Here is an 18,289-nt window from a genome sequence, read left to right as displayed (position 1 = left end):
CAGGGTGTGAGGCCCACGCCGCTGGCCTCGCGGCCAAGGTCTCTTTTCTTGGATTATATAGTGTTACATCACGGAGGCACCTTAAATAGTGGGTATGTACCCCAAGTTTAATGAACAGTGATACATAACAGAATCAGATTCGAATTTGAATATCAAGGTTGTGCAAGCTCACCACCAATTAAGATTGCCTATACCTGTAGTCATAGCTGTTTGTAGTGTTCCCAGAGGGTACTGCATTCAAACTTTGCCTAACAATTGGGAAAACTGCAAGTCTTAAGGGCTTTGCATGACTCATGAGAAGCCGGAGGAGTGCAACGTTGGAAAATAATGCCATGTGTAGACTGCGCAACCGTAGTCACTAACGGTAATTCCCTTGATTTTCCAGAACCCCTTACTATTACAAATCCTTTCTCTACCAGCAAGGGTCCCCCTGAGGAACAGGCAATCTCTGCAGAGCAAACTTCTGCATATGAGCAACATTTATTCGCCCATGCGAATGCACTATTACTAGAATGGCTGATCTCCCTCCCCCCATGTGCCCCCAACACAAGCCGTGAAGGGAGCCCCTTCAGTACAGACCGGCGGGGCCGTAAACGGGAGTTTCCTTCCTTCTTTGCAAAAGTAGTTATTGAGATTCTTTAGTTTTTTTCACAATTTCAGCCATTAAATCTGGTGTGGGAATTTCAGTCAACTTGTTGGTTTATTCATTTCTTATGCGCACCAGACTCGTAAGTAAAAGGGCGCAGCAGTATGGAGATGCGAAGCTTACAGTTACAAAATATACACCAGATACAAAACTTACATAATTACAGAATATACAAAGTGTGCAAATATGAACAAAAATAACATAGCCTATATAATTACAAAAATAAACAAACAATTTGCAAAAATACAAGTTGCAGAGTGATATCCTCCGTATATCACTAAGGCTCATAAGTAAACTATATTACGCGTGATCTTCAAATATCAACACAGTATTACAATATTAATGTGGGGTGAATAGGTCACTCCCGCTGTGGACATATCCTAGAAGGTAAGACGCTAAGGGTCAGTAGTGGTAATGTGTTTTATAACATTTTTTCTGAAATGAAGGTAAGGTTGGTCGGCTCTTAGGTCTTGTGGCAGTGAGTTCCAGAATTTTGCTGCCTTTACAGGGAAGCTATTACCACCAATAGTGGTGAGCTTGTATTTAGGTATGGTCAGGCAGTTAACATTGCCAATTCTAGTTGGTCTGAGAGAAATTCTTCTCTGAAGTTTGTCTGTAAGGAAGCTCGGGCCAGCGTCATTGAGAGCTTTATGAGTCGGAGAGCGTTTTTAGCTGTATTTTATTGGCTGTGGAAAGCCATTTGTGTTGCCGTCTAAGGGAAGAGATGTGGGTTCTTTTGTTTATGCCAAAGGCTGCTCTTAAGGCATTGCTTTGTAATGTTTGGAGCTTTTGGATGGCAGTTTTGTTAGCACCACTGTATAGAGAATTACAGTAATCAATTCTTGAGTATTAAGGCTCTGGCCAGGATCAAGCAGCTGTCAGAGTAATGGCTTGCTAGATCTGAGTAACTTGCAGTTGTAGGCTGTAGAAGAGGTAAGGGATTTTACCTGTTTATCAAAAGACAGTGTGGAGTCCAAGTAGAAACCAAGGGTTTTTACCTCCTTGGAGACTTTCATGGAATTCCTGTCAATGTTACATGAGGAGAATTCTTGGCCTAGTTTTTTAATTAGTACAACTCCCATTAGGCACTACAACAGCGTATATCCTGCACTTTTGTGCAGTCACAATCATTACACCAATCTTGTTTTTTTTGGGTGGCTCTGCAGTCTCTAACTGCACGATTAATTTGGGTCGAAGAAGAACTTGACTCTCTTCTTTAAGTTGGTCAACATCAATTACTCTTCGTCAATACTAGGAGTGGAATTCTCTTCGCTGCTAAATATGCAGGTCTTTACTTTTACCACTGGCATTGTTTTGATTTTAACTTCTTTATCAGCAGCTTTTTTCCTCCTCTCAGCTCTTTTCACTGCACGCGTCTGCAGTTTCTTCGTGCGTCTGGACAGAAAGCCAACCCTTTTATTAGTGTCCGTTGCCGTAGCCTCCTCTTTCTCCATTTGATCAACTATCTTTGTGAGCGCAGTAGGACTATCCAAGACCTCGACCACTTGTTGCGGCATCTGAGTCATTGGGTCCCCTGTGCTCGTAAAAGTATTAAGTCTAAGTTCCACTATAGCAGATTTGATTGCCTTTATATCGGCTGCTAATGCAGCCATACTATAGACAGAGGTAGAAGAACTATTTGTGTCAGGATCGTAGAGCACAAGCTCATCCAGGCCTGCGCTGATTCAAGCTATTACAGGTGCTGTACATTGTCTGCCTTTCTCGACCAACAACGTCAAGGCCTTTGGGGTAGGACACAGCATGGCTGAATTAGCTTCCTTAGCTTATTCTTTAGAGTTATTAGTGCAGGTCTCTCTTGCAATAATAAATCCCTCGAAACAATTGATCTTAGCAAGGATTTCGGTCATAGAGGATTTAATCTCCCTGATCTCCAGGTGGGTGAAGTCGTGCCCTTTATCCAAGAGGTCTAATATTCAAATAATTACAGGGAAAGTGGAAGGCCTCTCTAGGTCGACTGGGGGCGTCAGGTTAATATCCGGAGCCACTTCATGCGAGATGTCCTCCTCGCCTCCAATCGGCGAGCTACTAAGATTATCTTTGCAGTCCCTGTAATATAATCGCCACCCCCATTAGACAAATGGCCCTCTATAGTATGTTTCTCACATGTACTACTCGTAGTGTTAGGAACTATGTCACCGCTTCCATGGGCACACTGCAGGGCCTTATTAGTCCTTGGATGGCTAAACACCTCTATTCCCAGAGTACGCGGGACTAAAGGAGTTAATAGACCATTAGATAGCTTAACACCTTTATCCAAATCAGCCATAACATTGGGTCCAATCTTAGATATCTCATTCAACAACTCTTTATTAAATAAGGATGAATTTGGTGAGCCCGAGTCATGTGGATGTACAGAGGCACAATCAAATTGCACAGGGTCTTCCATAAGATCCTTCTCCAATCTCTCACATAGTGGGAGAGAACTTGCTGCAGAGTTCAAGGCCTCCTCTACGGATAGGTGCACCTGGACAGCGTGCACAGACCGTTTCATTGCCTCACTCACCGCAGGCTCCCCATCACAGGGCAAGATTGATGCAACAGACAGGCAAGATTTATCCTGCACACCATTTTCCTTACTACGTAGGGCATCACCAGTACAGGGAAAAAGATCAGGTGTGCTCATACCAGAATAGGTGCTATTCCCTGAACACACCAAGAGATCAATATTCAAGTTACCAGGCATTAACGGCTCCGTACATCTGCCACTAGGCAAGCCACTTGTCATGGTTTTACACGCACCGGCTTCCACACAACAAGTAGCACAGTGCTCTCACTAGATGTACTTAAGAACAAGACCCACGATAGAACACAATGCAGGCAGGGAATAAAGTTTCCTGCTTCAACCCCTCTCCCCCTCCCACCCTAACAGCCAAACAGCACACTTGCCCACACTTGGGATGGGTGTGTGAGATGCACGTGCACCCTAGTACAAGTAGGACTTCCTGGTGCAAGAGGGCAGGGTTTCCATACACACTGCGTCTAAGGAGTGAAACGAAACACAATGAACCTAAGTAGCGTCGATAACGCTTACTCAGAGGGCGGGTAAGTCAACAAGTTTAAAGTCCAGAGCCCAGCCCACACTCAGTTCAGCCCAGCCCACACCCCCCCTTTGCTAGTCCAATCAAATATTTACTTTGGCCTTTGTAATCCGTATGAATTTCAAGGTCCTTAAAGATGTTTCACGTCAGCGGCAGTAAACGCTCTTCCTCTTCTCCTTACAGCCGCTTCAGGGAAGTGCACACTTTGACAGTGAGTAGTCCAACGTTCGTGGTCCCCAGCCAAACAGTACACTTGTACACACCTTCAGTGCAGTGGCACAGGGAAGTCTTTTAGATTTCCTAAGGTTTAAATACATTCCCTTGGATAAACTACTGTTTCCAAGAGCAGTGAAGTGAAGTGAAGTGAAATTGACTTTACTTACACTTGTAACTTTCTGGACCCAGCACACACTATCTTACAATAGGGTGCTGGAGGGGTTACTTAGTATCCCCTTTGTCTAGTTTCTCATGTAACATTTTTATGTCACCCTTTCCTCGATGAATGGCTGGTGGCAGTGGTTTACTTTTAACTACTGTGGTGTGCATTTATTGCAGGCTGCGCTCTCCTGCCACATGTTTCGCAGGTAGTTCACCGGGACCTGTCAGTGTTTATTCCTGGGAGGTCGAAGTCCTTAAACCTCGGGCGCTTATTCGCAATCTTAGCACAAATAGATCCGGGGACGCAGGCAGTGGCGGCACTGTTAGATATGGAGAAGGCATTCGACTCCGTTGAATGGGAGTACTTGTTCGAGGTGTTGGCGTGGGTGGGGACCCTTCCATATTACATGCAGGCTGTGAAGCTGCTGTATTCGGGATGTAGAGCCCAGATAAATATAGGCGGGACTTGGTCGGACCTGTTCTTGCTCGGGAGGGGGACAAGGAAGGGGTGCCCGCTCTCCCCATTACTTTTTGCATTAGCTATAGAAGTGCTGGCGGGCAGACTCCGGAAGATGCATGGACACAGAGGATTGGGTATGGACAGGCCGAAAGAGCTAATCTCACTGTATGCTGATGATGCAATCATTTATATTAGAAATCCTGAGGTTAACCTTAAGCCCCTCACACAGGAAGTGGCTGAGTTAGGGGGATTCTCTTGTTTCCGCCTGAATCGAGCAAAATCTTCCCTGTTCCCGCTGAATGAGGTGACGGTTCCTCCAACTAGCACCGAGGGTTTTGGGTGGAGCAGGACACGGTTACATACCTGGGGGTGGTAATTAGTAGGAACGCCCAGTCCCTGCTGGATAAGAATCATGGGGCGTATTTAAGGACATTGAGAGCAAAGATAGATAGATGGTGCAAGCTCCCACTCACACTTATGAGCCGAGTGGCCATTGTCAAAATGGTGGTTATCCCCAAGCTTTTGTATAAATTCTTAAATATACCGGTTTGGTTGGGAAAAGGTTACTTCCGTGAGGTGAAATCTCAACTGTTACGGCTAGCTTGGCATCCAAAAGCCCCACGAATAGGCTGGGAGACCTTAATGCAAGCATGGGAGAGAGGGGGAGAAATCGGAGCCCCGGATGTCAAGGCGTATTTCTTGGCGGCCCAGCTGTCTTTTGCAAGATTTTGGATGCAGGGAGGGCAGGGGCCCCAACATGTGCATTTTGGGAGAGGCTCAGTGCACCATTGTTCGCTGCAGGGACTATTGATCTCGGGGAGGGTAGCTGACAAATGTAGATTTGATCCCGTAGCATGTACGGTGCACGCTTGGAGGCGAGCTATGAAAAGGATGGGAGCTGGACACCCATTTGACCCGGGTATCTTGTTATGGAAGATCGAGGTCCTGGCGCCAACATGTAATATGTCCATTGTAAGGGAGTGCGGAGGGGTGTGGATTGAACAATTGGAGGATATGTATCCCGACGGGAAGTTTGTGTCTCAAGAGGAGTTTGGGGACATGATGGGCAAGGTTCCTCAATGTACATTACAGTACTACAGGATGAGGGCTGCCTTTAGAAAATGGTCACCGGTTTTCCCCGATATCCCCCACACTACACCCCTGCTGAATTATATACGTAACTCCTTGGGGTGCAGCGGGGTGATCTCGACAATATATAAGATGATTCTAGCAGATACACATCGAGATTCCCCCCCTAGCAAAGGGCACTGGGAACAAGACAGTGGGGTCACCTTAGGGGACAAGCAGTGGGAGAGAATATGTGGTACCACGCACATTGGGGCGTTCAGTTCAAGGTTGCAATTGATTCAACTTAAGACCCTTCACAGGGTTTACATTTTCACCAGCGCGCACGCAAAAATTCGATGCAACAAAGCCCGCTATATGCCCGAGGTGTTGGGTGGATCCGGCGGATATGATTCATATGCTATTGGGGTGCATCGCGCTGCACTCTTTCTGGGAGGGTGTGTTCAGTACCATGACGGAAATCGTGGGGCAGGATGTCCCGTGCACGATGCTATGTGGCATGTTGGGGTGGTCACCGGATATACCAAAGAAGTACAGTAAGCTGTTAGCATCTTGTATGATAGTAGCTAGGAGATGCATCTTCATGAAAGGGACGCGTGCCTCCACTCCGGAGATGAATGGGTGGCTAAAGGACCTAATCTGGTTGAGTGACACTGATAAAGACTACGCTGCCTGTGTGGGCCGCAGAACAGACCTAAAGATATCTGGGGTCCATTGACAGTGTATTTGATGGCGAGGGATGTGGAACGGGAATGAAGGAGGGGTTGAGATGCGGGGGTACGTTCTCTCACCCTGCAGATGTGAGCGCGAGGAGAAGAGGACTATAATAAGGTGTGCCACATGTGCCCTGCGGCTTGCACGTTATTGTATGTTAACTTGCTGTTGTGCTTGCATCATCCGGATGCTATTGTGATATGGTCTGATGTGGAGATGTCAACCAATTAATAAAGAGATGTTAAAAAAAAAAAAAAAGAAAAAAAAAAAAAGGGGGTGCCATTTTGGTAAAAATTGCCCCAGTCTTCTTTTTTCACCATTTCTTTGTGGAAAGATCCTTCTTGAGATTTACTCTGCGCGCCAAACCAGGTTTGGTCCCTTTGTTCGTTTGGTCTTTGCCGGGATTCAGGGTGTCTGGCGGGGGCAAGAAGCAAGGGAGGTGCCCGAAACTCCCTGTGATTAGTCTCCTAGGCAACAGGAATGCAGTCCTAGGTGAATGGCCGGCTGGATGTCCAGCAAGGACAGCTACCCTGCTGGGTGACTGACAGCTGGGCTGGAATGAATGGTAGAAACCTGCATAAAAGGGTAGGCTTTTTGGCTTGGAAGGCAGAGTCAACGCCTGGACGAAGGAATCCGAAGAAGAACTTGGAAGAGATGCCTGCTGCAACTCCCGGTCGATGGTTGCCCGGTGAAGTCCTGCTGCTGTGATGAAGCTCTGAATTAGTTTCGACTAGAGAAGCCCTGCTAGGACAACTTCTCCCCCTTGAGTTGGTGGGACCAATCAACTCCAAAGTAAGCCACCTGGACATACTCTCAAAGCTGGTTGAATTTCCACTATAGTTGCTGCTGGAAACCATCGAGCCAGGGAGAGGAACACCAGTTCATGTGCGTTGCTTTTAAGTTGGCCAAGAGCTCCAGGAAGATCCTCCGGACTCCTACGAAGCAGGACTGACCGAGCCTGAGCCACCTCAACAGAGTGCTGGACCCCAGATGCAAGGAAAGCCGATCTCGACAGCCAAGGGTCCGCGGTGTTGCTATTTGCTTAGACGCGAAGAGCTGAAACCGCAAAGTGCCACTGAATAGAAGTTAGTCCTTTTCGGTCACCGACCGTCCCGATGCAGTGCAGACGTCCTCCCTCTTATCCCAACGACTGAGGCCCATGAACACCGGATCTGCAGAGCTGCACAGTAACCGAAGTCAGCCAAAGCCCTTTTCTTCTGACCAAAGGTACTGTACAGTTTAAGAGGACTTATCTCTTGTTGTGTAACCTCACTTGTTCTTGGTGGAGACTTGTCTTGGTTACTGGCATAGAGTTGCCGTCAGCTTTTTTACTTCACAAGCCTAATCAGCTTGTGGCCCTGTTTTGATTTCTTCTTTTCTACAAAGACTTCTAAAACATTGTGCAAGACTTTTGCCTACCTGCAAGAATTGCTTCAGCTCACCTGGACTTGTGTCCAATTGACTTTGGCCTGGCTCCCTGAATGAATCTTCTTCCCTCTGACTCTGTGTTTAGCCCTTCTTCCAGGAAGGGGTTAACTTACTTTGTATTGTGGGTTACCAAAAGTACTTACCCGTTTCAGAATATTTGTGAGATCTCTTGTTTTATTCTAATAATCTGTTTGACATACTCCTAAATATTGCCCTAAATTCAAGAGTGATATATTAATGTCCACAGAGTCCTAGCTATTGAAGTCACCTGCGGGTGTAGGATGTGTCTGTGTACCATCCTAAATGGCTGTTTACTGATTTAGGAAAACCCAGTGTATATTTTGGAGTGTATGTGTGTGTTACTATTATATTGCCCCTTCTGAAGAAGGCTTACTCTAACTGACTGTTAAATAAATTAATAATGTATTTAAGCAATAAACCTCGTGTGTAAGAGTTTATTTGAATACATGTCACTGTGAATCTCTGTGTAACTCCCCTACAGCTCACATTGAACCCTCTTGAGATAAGCCTGGCTGCTCAACACACTACCAATCTGTGTAGTACAGACTTATACCAAAGGTTGTGTTCCTATTGGCAGGAGGTCAGTGTTGTTGTAGTGCACCCAAAGGATACTGCATACAATCTTGCCTAACAAAGGGATAACCCAGGGACAGGATAATCGACCCAGGTTTGATGGCCAGTAGGTGAGTGGCATGGTATAAGGAGACAAAAGTACTTGTTTCCAATGTTATTCTCTAGAAGAAGGGGGAGGAGGTGCGGGGGGAGGACAGATACACTGCGTTTACTTACCCCCACCCGTATTCCAATTTTCCCAAAGGACTTTGTGGAGCCTCCGGGGGCTTGATCTTCCACCATTGGTTCCAGTGAGAGGTGCCCAGGAGTTGCGGCTTCAAGGATTCTTCCGGTCGGGTGCAGCTGCATGGTAAAATGAAGCAATACAAGAACCACCAATGCAGGCATCTTCAGGATGCTTGACGGGTTGGAGGAAAGCTAGTTCTAGCGATGGTTTACGCACACAGGCGACAGGCGTCCTTCCAGGCGTGGTCAGAGAAGCTGCTCCAGGACAGGATCCCTTGGTGCTGGGATGCTGACATTTGTGAAGAAGGGGACATGTGGCATGAGCTGGCAACCACTGAAATGCCAGACTTGAACGCAGAACGGAGACGTTTCTGACAAGGTAGCTCACGAGAGAGCTTCCACAGCGAAGTCCAGGGACACTTTCAAAGACTCAGAAGGGCAGAATCCTCGAGAAGGCGCTGAGGCTGGTTGGTCCCACTATTCCAAGGGCTGAAGCACTGCCCAGGGTCTTCAGAGATTAGGTAGTACAACAGTGCTTCACCGGGCAGGACACAAGAAAGGATGCTGGGCCACTCGAGACGTCATCTTCAGCAGGCTGATTATCTTCTTGGCCCCAGCAATGGGCTGAAGAAAAGACTCCGGAGGTCTTCTGCTTATCCAAGATCTGAGCTAGAAGCAAGTCCAAGACATCAATTGTAAGGATCTGCACCATTCAAACATCCAGTAGTTGTCCATTCAGGGACACCTACTGGTTTCACATTTGCCCCACAGCTAGACCGTCTGGCACCAAGGATGTGGAGTGGGACTAGACTGCCCCCACCTTCCTGGACTACACTCACACACACAAAGGCAGCACTAGCCAGTGAAAGTAGCAGCCTTCCTGGGCAAGTGCATGACCTTATAAGGACTTCCCTGACCTGGCAAGGCAGGAAGACCACCAAACAATATGGCCAAAGAAGAAAGCGATAACCTCGTGGCACAGCCATTTTAAGGCATTCACCACGTTTACTGGCCATGCGTTGCACATGTGCACACTAAAGGTAATGCAAAAATGTACCTGCTGTCCCAGGCTTTTCTTGAGAAACATATGAAGTAACCAAATTACACTGCACTGTAAGATGCTGTGAGCAATGTTAAAAATACAGGAATTCAAAAAGGGAAACAGTTTCCCAGTACTGATGGTCTGAAGGACTGATCAGTTTCCCCATAACAATGAGCAAAAGGCAAGGAAAGTTAAGCTGAAGGCTTTACTTCCCTTGAAAAGTTCGGAACAGGTTTAAAAATATAACAAAAAGAATAGGGGTCCATAGGAACTATGGAGGAGAAAGTTGCAAAAAAAGAACTCTTTCCTAACACATGGCAAAGCAGCAGTGATAGTCTCTAGAGAGCCACAGGTCCCAATATAAGCCTTTTCAGTAGGTTAGGAGTCTCTTTTAGGAAGTTGCACAAGTGTTGGCTTCAGCTAATATAATCAAGGGGAAAGTCTTTAAAAGACCCTCTCCCAATCCAGCCACATTAGGGGAGACCCAGGAAGGAGCACCAGGCCAAAATACCAGAGAGAGGGAGGGCACAACAGGTATGTTTACTCACACCCTGTGCTCAGATTCACTAAGGGACCATCATAGGAGTTCCTGAAATCGCTGGGCCTTCTTGATTTATGCCTTGGTTGCTTTGGAGGAAGCCCAGGGGTCGCGGGTACAAAGGTCACCTAATGCGTCGGGTTCTTGGGTCTGGCTTGTTTGGTGTTCTGTGCTCAGATTGACTATATCTGCATGCTGAAGACTCAGGACACAGACTTCGGGACCACCAATCCGGTGACTACCTCAGAGGACTCTCAGGACGCGATGCAGAAAGCAAGCACTAATGGTCACTTAAAGAAAATGGCAGAAGACGACCCTCGTGGCAAGAACACAGAAACTGGTCCGGTATGGTGCCTCTTCATGGTAGGAGCTGCATCTTCAAGGAAATGCTTCTTGTTCCATCAGCTGAGAATCTGCAGAGTCCCAAGGCTCAACTTGAGGCGGCAACAGGTGCAGCAAAATGCCCAGGATAACATCTGGTTAGCCCACTGAAGGGTTCTGAGAAAATCCAGTGGCTGGAACTTTGATCAGAGGTCAGTATTGGTTGTTCCCGAAGCACTGATGACTCTTCTTTAGATCTGCAGAGGGACAGGGCTTTGCAAGTAAAGTATGGGCTTCTGGCGATCTTTCATTGACGAGTTCAGGCTGCCTTCCTTCGTAGGGGTCTTGGATCCAATGATAATCTTCAGGATGGCAGTGGGAGTCCTCCTTTTATCTAGAATCTTGGGTGGAGTTGCCCCCAGCCCTCCAATGGCAAGTATCTACGCCATTCAAACTTGCAAGGGATGCCAATCCTTGACAGCATCTAGTCACTACATCTGCCAAGCAACAGATACACCTGCCAACACACACACCGCCACTTTGCCCACAAAAGGTGGAGATTTCCCTGGGAAAGGGGGTACCATATATGGAAAATCCAGCCACCCCACAGCAGGTAAAAGGTCAAACGTCAAGATGGCCAAAGGAAAGGCGAAAATCTTGTGTCACAACCATTTTAGAGCATATGGTACTCTAATTGGCATTAAGCAGTAAAATGCAATAAGTGCAAAAGACTATAAAAAAAATACTGTAAAAGTATCCGTTTCCACCAGCACATCCTGCACGAACAAAGTAACCATACAGTTTCTGAAAACTAAGTTGGTAAAGCAAAGTTGTTGGGACACAGAGTCCCTAGAGCACTTCACAGAAGGTGATATGTGCAGGAAAAATAAACAAAGAACTGCTGAACAGTTCTTCCACACTGATAACCATGGTGCCTGATCAGTGGCCCCAAAACAGATGAGCTTAGAAAGCTAAGTGGAGCAAAAATGCTTCCCTTAACTCCAAAAGGCAGGAAAGGCTCATAACAGCAACAGTAAGGGTGTCCCACTGAGGTCTATGGAGAGAAAGCAGAAAAAACACAAATCTTTCCTAGCACGAGGTATGCTCACAAGCCATGTAAACTCCAATCAGGATGACCAATTACCTTAAGTAAGCTTAATGACATTGAGGTCAGCCCTCATCCTAGGTTGCAACATTCAGGGTCCTAGAGTCTTGGGTGCAGGGCTTCTTTTGAATAAGTGAGGCAGCTGGGTCCACCAGTTCTAGTCTCACCAGACTGGACCCAGGCTGATAAATGATATGATATGATATGGCATTTGTAACGCGCCTATGAAGAAGGCTCTTTGTTTCTGATCCCATTATAAAAAATGACAACCAGGATGCCACAAATTAGATGAACATGGGCTGCAGGATCAAAGACAAAGGACGGAAGGGCTCGGGGTGCAACACCACTCTATTTGTTCGCAGAAAGCTGTAGCAGAGCTATGAGGTTCAAGTTAAGTTTCCCACCACCAGCTTTGCCCGAGATCCTAGCAATAGAGGAGGTCCCCACTTCAGGTGATGTGTGCCAGAAGAGGCCCCCTGACACTTCTCAGCCCCAGGACGACGATATCAGTGATGAAGGACCCTTACCTGGTCTGGCACACCAGTTCAAGCATTAGAGGAACCATAAGTGTTCTTTTCGGTCGATGAAAAAGCAGAGCTTGGTCTTACGAGAGATGGCTTGGGCAGTTTGTGAAGGCAGTTTTTGTACAACCACCTGTTGAGAGTTGTTCGGTCACTAACCGTAGGGTGGAGCAAAAGCACCCAGTCAAAAAGTAAGCCAAACCTCTTTTAAAAGACGGGTACTGTAGCATAGCAATCAGGCTGAACACTCAGGAAGGGGTAAGCAGCCTAGGTACAATTAGTTGCCACAGATGGCCTCAAGAACACACCTACTCTCCAAGACAGGTCAAGATGTTTTATTGCTTTAGTAATAAAGTGGCCCTCTAAGGGCCGTCCCTCTCGATCTCGTCTAGAGACGGGAATTCCCTCCCTAACCCAGGCATCCCTCAACCCCAGGATGGCCACTAGTGCTCAGTAACCCCTACTATCTAAACGCCACTTAGCTGAAGGTGCTGGAAGGCAAACACCTTACCTGTAGAAAACATCCTCTGGGAACAATTTAGGTGGTCCCTGTTATAAGTTTCCCAAGATGATTTAACCAAACGGTTTGTGCCTTTCAGACACTCGGGCCCCACTTGCTCAGACCCTCCCACATTGCTATTTCCATATGACTTTCTGTCACGTTCCATATTCTCCTCCATTCCACTCCATCCACTATCTCGTCTGACTACCTCCTGTACCCAGCACATCCTACCTCCATCCGCTGATCTACTCATCACTACTAGCTCTACCCTCCTCTCCACTTTACAACTACTCTTCCCTCTACTGCTAGCACTCCACCCACACCTTCTCACAGTCACCCTTCTTTCACTTCCCCAGTCACATTTTCATTCACTCCCTACTCTCTTTCAATTACTCTCACTCACTAACCTTTATGCACACTCCACCCCAAGTGGCATTCTCCCCACTAACCAATACCTCACCTTTTACACTCATCAATACTCGTTCACACCCCTCTGCTCAATCCTTTCCCTGACTGGCCCCTCTGTCATCCTCCTGCTCCATTAATCTCACTCGAACACACCTTCACGCTTACTGCCTCCTGTGTCTCCTCTCTCTTCACCTTCCATCAGCCCTCACCCTCATCTGGTTCCCCAGCCAACAGCTGTCTATCCCTTCCCCAGGGTAGGTGTTAGAATCACTAAAACATTTTTTAAAAAGTGGTCTTAATCTGCACCCCTTGTTCATACGTACGCAGGACCACAGGCCTCTGGCTGTGGCGTCACGCAACAATCAATGTTCCAGTTTGTGAGGACTTCCCGATGTTCAGAGATGCCAGTTTGGGGAGGGTCTTGCTCCACAGGTCCCCTGCAGGTGAGCATGATGTCCACTAGTGTATGGGTCTTGTCCCAGCTGCAGCCCGGCTCACTTGGCATCTTGCTCGCTCAGTCTGGTCTATCTCAGGTGGCTAACCAACTGTCCAATTTAGGCTGCCCGATATGGGAGATCCTACAAGACTGAGAAAGGCACTGGCCAGAAGGTTGCTGTGCAGGCATGGGGCTATAGGTAGTGGTACTTCTGTCAAACAGTCACAGACAGAAGGAATAAGGACTGGGACCCTCCAACTTCCACATCGGACAGGGACAGATTTCTGGCTCCATCACATACTCCACACATGTATCCATAGAAAATTAAACCACACTGCTATACCGAAAAATATATACATTTATTATGTTACACATATAAAGATATATCAGTTCAAATAAGTACTTGAGCACTGGGGACAGTATAATAATACACACCACATTATAAAAACAGTACATGTATTTCAGCACACTTCCCACCCCTATAGTTTAATGTGGGTCCACTGTCTACAACATATAGTGGCAAGGGGGTTTCGGAGGGGTGGGGTGAATCGGACATGCTAACAAACAATACAAAAAAATGCATAGTGCCTGCAGGACACACCCTCGTCCTACTAAACACATCCCACTCCTGGTGGTGGGCACACAACAGATAACATGAGTTGAATGGACCAGCCATTTTTACACACAGAGACAATAGTCATACGTGCCCCACAGGCCAATACTAACAATCCACATTAATTCTCGCCCTATAGGGCATAGTATTTGTAATATACAAATGCACTTATCACAGCTAAAAGCAGTGTTGGAGGGTGGAAAATAATTCAAAAACATAGTTGCATGCCTCCAGAAAATACAGATCTATTTTAGACACAGTCCACAGTTACCATTGCAATTCACATCCGACAACAAATAAAATTTGTAAGGGAGAATTCTCATAAATGTGCTAATTCCCTTCACCTTAGACACCCCCAGCAACTTTGCTGGATTTTGAGGACTTTATTTTTTTGTGCAAGCCCTTTTTCCCCCACTCTCTCATGTATTTTGATGTGTGTTTTACTCTTGGGTTCTTTGATTATGTGATTTTAGATAACTCCATAGGCATCATCTTTCCATGCGTGTCACACAGCAACCTCAGTGCAGTGACACAGGGAAGCTTTTTAGGCTGTCCCAAGGTTAAAATACCTTCTCTGGGATAAACTACTGTTTCCCAGAAAATGTAAAGTTAAATTGACTTTACTAGTCTTTTAAAATTCCTAGACCTAGCACACACTATTTTACAATAGAGTGCTGGAGGGGTTACCTAGTATCCCCTATATCTAGAAACTCATGTAGCAGTCAATTGCTACCCTTTCCTATCGAAATGGCTGGTGGCAGTTGTTTTACAACCAACTACCATGATTTTTCCCGACCGCGAACACCGCTAGCTAAAAATTGCTGGAGCCATGTTTTTCAAGATGGCGCCATTTCTTTTTGGAAAGGTCCTTCTAGAGTTTGTCTCTGCGCACCAAACCCGGTTTGTCCCTTTGTTTTTGTGCCTTTGGCGGGCTTCAGGACTGAAGACCGCCTCTGGAGCCCAAGTGTCTGGGGTGGGCAGGAAGTGAGGGGGGTGCCCGAAACTCCCTGTGCTTAGGATCCTAGGAGACCCAAATGCACTCTGGCGTGATTGGCTGGCTGACTGTTCGGCAAGGACAGCCACCCTTCTGGGTGAGTGGCAGTTAGGCTGGAATGAATGGGAGAAAACTGTTTAAAAGGCATGTCTCTTGGACTGAAAAGCAGAGTCAACTACTGGAACGAAAGAACCCGAAGACGAGCTGGAAGAGGATGGCTGCTGCAACTACTGGACCGTTGGTTTGCCCGGTGGAGCCCTGCTGCAGGTCCAAATCGCCAAGTTCACCTTGACTGAGAAGCCCTTCAAGGACGACTTCTTCCTTTGAGTTTGTAGGTCCAATCAACTCGCAAGCCACCTGGACACCATTCTCGGAGCTGGTTGTATTTTCCTCACAGTGCTGCAGGAAACCGAATAACCAGGGAGAAGGACACCAGCTTGTGTGCTTGAAGACAGCTACCAGAATCGAAGAATTGCCAGTTTGCCAGCTTTGTGACCAGTCCCTGTGCAGTGCAGGAGTCCCCCGACGTCCTCCCTGTTGTCCCCATGACTGAGGCTCAGGAACAGCGAGATCTGCAGGAAGTCTTCAGCTGCATCTTTTTCTTCAATATAAAATACTGTGAAAACCTGACCGAGAGAACTTAGATCTCATCATGAAAGTTTGTGGAACTTTGGCAACTTGCAGGCCTAGTCAGCTTGTGACCAGACATATGAACCTTTCTTCCGTGAACTACTTCTAAGGACCGTGGCAAAGACTTATCCCTTTAAATACCAGAACCGTTTTTACCTATACAAGGCACTAGTCCATTGACTTTGGCCTACCTATTGCATTGAATCAACTCCTCTCGTGAACTCAAACTATTTGCACTGTTTTAGAGTAACTGTAATATTTGTTTTATTAACTTATGCCTTTTTGCTCCTACTTTAACTGCTCTGAATGCCATTTTGCATCTCCTTCAAAGGAGTGTAAACGTTTCAGAATCGGCTAGTGTGACGTATAGTAGTATATTTTTGTGTGATATTAATTGCCTCCTTTAAGTGAATCTTTTCTGACTGTGTAAATAAATTAAGACGTGTTTCACCAAGAAACCTTGAGTTTAAGTGTGTATCTGAATACTTGTGATTGTAGACCTCTGTGTAACATCATTACAAGCTTACATTCCCTCTTGAGATAAGCCTGGCTGCTCCGATCACTACCAAAAAAGGTGTGGTACAGACTTATACCAAAGGTTGGCTTTGCTTACACCTGTAGTCCTAGTTGTGTGTAGTGGCCCCAAAGGGTACTGCATACAAAATCCCTGAACCCCCAGAGGAATACAGGAACAATGCCCAGTTACAGTAAAGTGCCCCCAAAGTCGCTTTTGTAGAATTCAAAGGAGGGTCAAAAGTTCAACTGAGTTATATGGGACAAAGTAGGCCAGCTGTGTGTAGGGGGAAATTTAAGACAAGTATCCGTTTTACTCCACAGATTAAGCAAGCTTCCCCAGGGAGGACCAGCGAAGTCCCCAATGAAGAGATCCAGATATTCGTTCAAGAACCAAAAGTACTAGAAGGTGATCCAACAAAGCAGGAAGAGCCCCCATGATATCCAATGGGAAATGCAGTAAAGACTGGCTTCCAAAAGATCTTTCTCCCAGACCAGAGGGACCCCAGAGGGCGAGTATTGAGAATATGTTTCCATCCGAGTGCAGTGAAGATCCACTGCTCAGCATTCCATTGCTTGAGTGCATCCGTCTGTTCTCTCCAAAGTTCCTTCTTCAGCCATCCAAGGTCAAGAAACCCGAACTGTGGACAACTGTCGCCTCACCTTGCGGACCAACCTGCTTCACCAAGTTCTTCATTGAAAAGGTACTGTCTCAAGCATAGGTACTTAACTTGGTCTTGCTGCCTTGCTATTTGGAGGGCTGCAGTTCAGCTGTTATTTGCACTCTGCCTATGGGGTATCCTGAGTCCCATTGGGGGGTATCCGGTAATAATATCGCCATACATATGGTTGCCGTAAATAATATCGCCAGGAAAAGGTTGTGGCGATATTATTTGGGTGACCATATATATGGGGACAGGGGCAAAAAAAAATATTTTTTTTAAAAAAAAGAAAAAAAAAGTTTGGGGGTTGCGGGTGTGTCCCCCGCATGTTCCATGCAATAATGTCGCCACAAAAAACGGCCATTTTTCGGCGATATTTTTGCATGGCGAGATTTTTTTGGCGACATTATTACATGGAACCCATTGGGGTGAACAACCCATTGGGCTCTTAAATACTTAAAAACAAACTCTTACTTACCTGCAAAGCTGAAGAAACCTTCATAGACTTTGGTCGCTGGACCCGCAGTGTCCCCCTCGACTCTTTGAGAATCATTTTGTATAGGGTTGGACATTTGAAGAAAAGTTTGCTATTAGTATCAGTTTTCTCTCACTTTCATGTTGCTTTACATTTTTGATTCAAAGTGTACTACCTTTTATTCTACTGCGATATTACTGTGTGGATTGTACTTACATGACTTATTTTCGAAAGCTATAGTGTACATAAAATAAATAGCTCTTTTTTTATATAACTGCTAGTGTGCCAGTGTTTCCTTGAACCAATTGTATGCTCAAAGATCTCTGTGCCTCACTACAGCCCTTATTCCTTCTTGACTAAATCTGCTGCTCAGCCACTGCTACCAAAGCTTTGGGTAGTTCAGGCTAAACCTAAGGGGTTACAACCCTTTCCTCTGAACTGAGCTTTTCCACGTTCTGTCACAGATAGTAACTTGTGTAAAACTCCCTAACAAGTACTCATGATGGATTCACCAACACAAAACAACCTGGTAAGTACAGAGCTTCTTCCTTGATGCCGATCACAAGGATCCAGGGGGTCTGAAACCTAAGCTAGCAAAGACTCCAGTAACCGAAATGAAGACTAGACAGTCTTCCCATGACATAGCCTCCCCAAGCCAGAAGTGAAAATACTAGCGAGGAAGACAAGGGAATCCAGGAAGAAAAGAGGATTTGAGTGGCTAAGTGGACAAAGATGGCAGGGCCAGCCACAAGAGACGGTCCCACGGTGACAAAGATGGTGGAGGCGTCCTAGGATTGCCCAAAGAGCAGATGAGGCAGGTTAGTGGTGTCCCACCAGCCTTTCAGGCGATAACAGTGACTTGCACCAAGGCAGGACATCGAATGCTGGAGAAGGTGATACTTACATTCTGTTACAGAGGAGTCTTGAAGTTTGCTTCAA

At 46.3% G+C, this 18,289-nt stretch overlaps 1 protein-coding gene across 2 annotated transcripts in view; it reads right to left on the bottom strand.

Moving 5' to 3' along the window:
* Positions 1–18,289, bottom strand: part of DIS3 (DIS3 homolog, exosome endoribonuclease and 3'-5' exoribonuclease) — an 859,785-nt gene that overhangs the window by 427,152 nt on the left and 414,344 nt on the right. The window lies entirely within an intron of this gene.

Source organism: Ambystoma mexicanum, chromosome 7q (genome assembly GCF_040938575.1).
Source record: "Ambystoma mexicanum isolate Mex_15411 chromosome 7q, UKY_AmexF1_1, whole genome shotgun sequence".
In the NCBI taxonomy this organism is placed as follows: Eukaryota; Metazoa; Chordata; class Amphibia; order Caudata; family Ambystomatidae; genus Ambystoma; species Ambystoma mexicanum.
The sequence above is the reverse complement of the archived record's forward strand: the minus strand, read 5'-3'. Positions and strand labels throughout refer to the sequence as shown.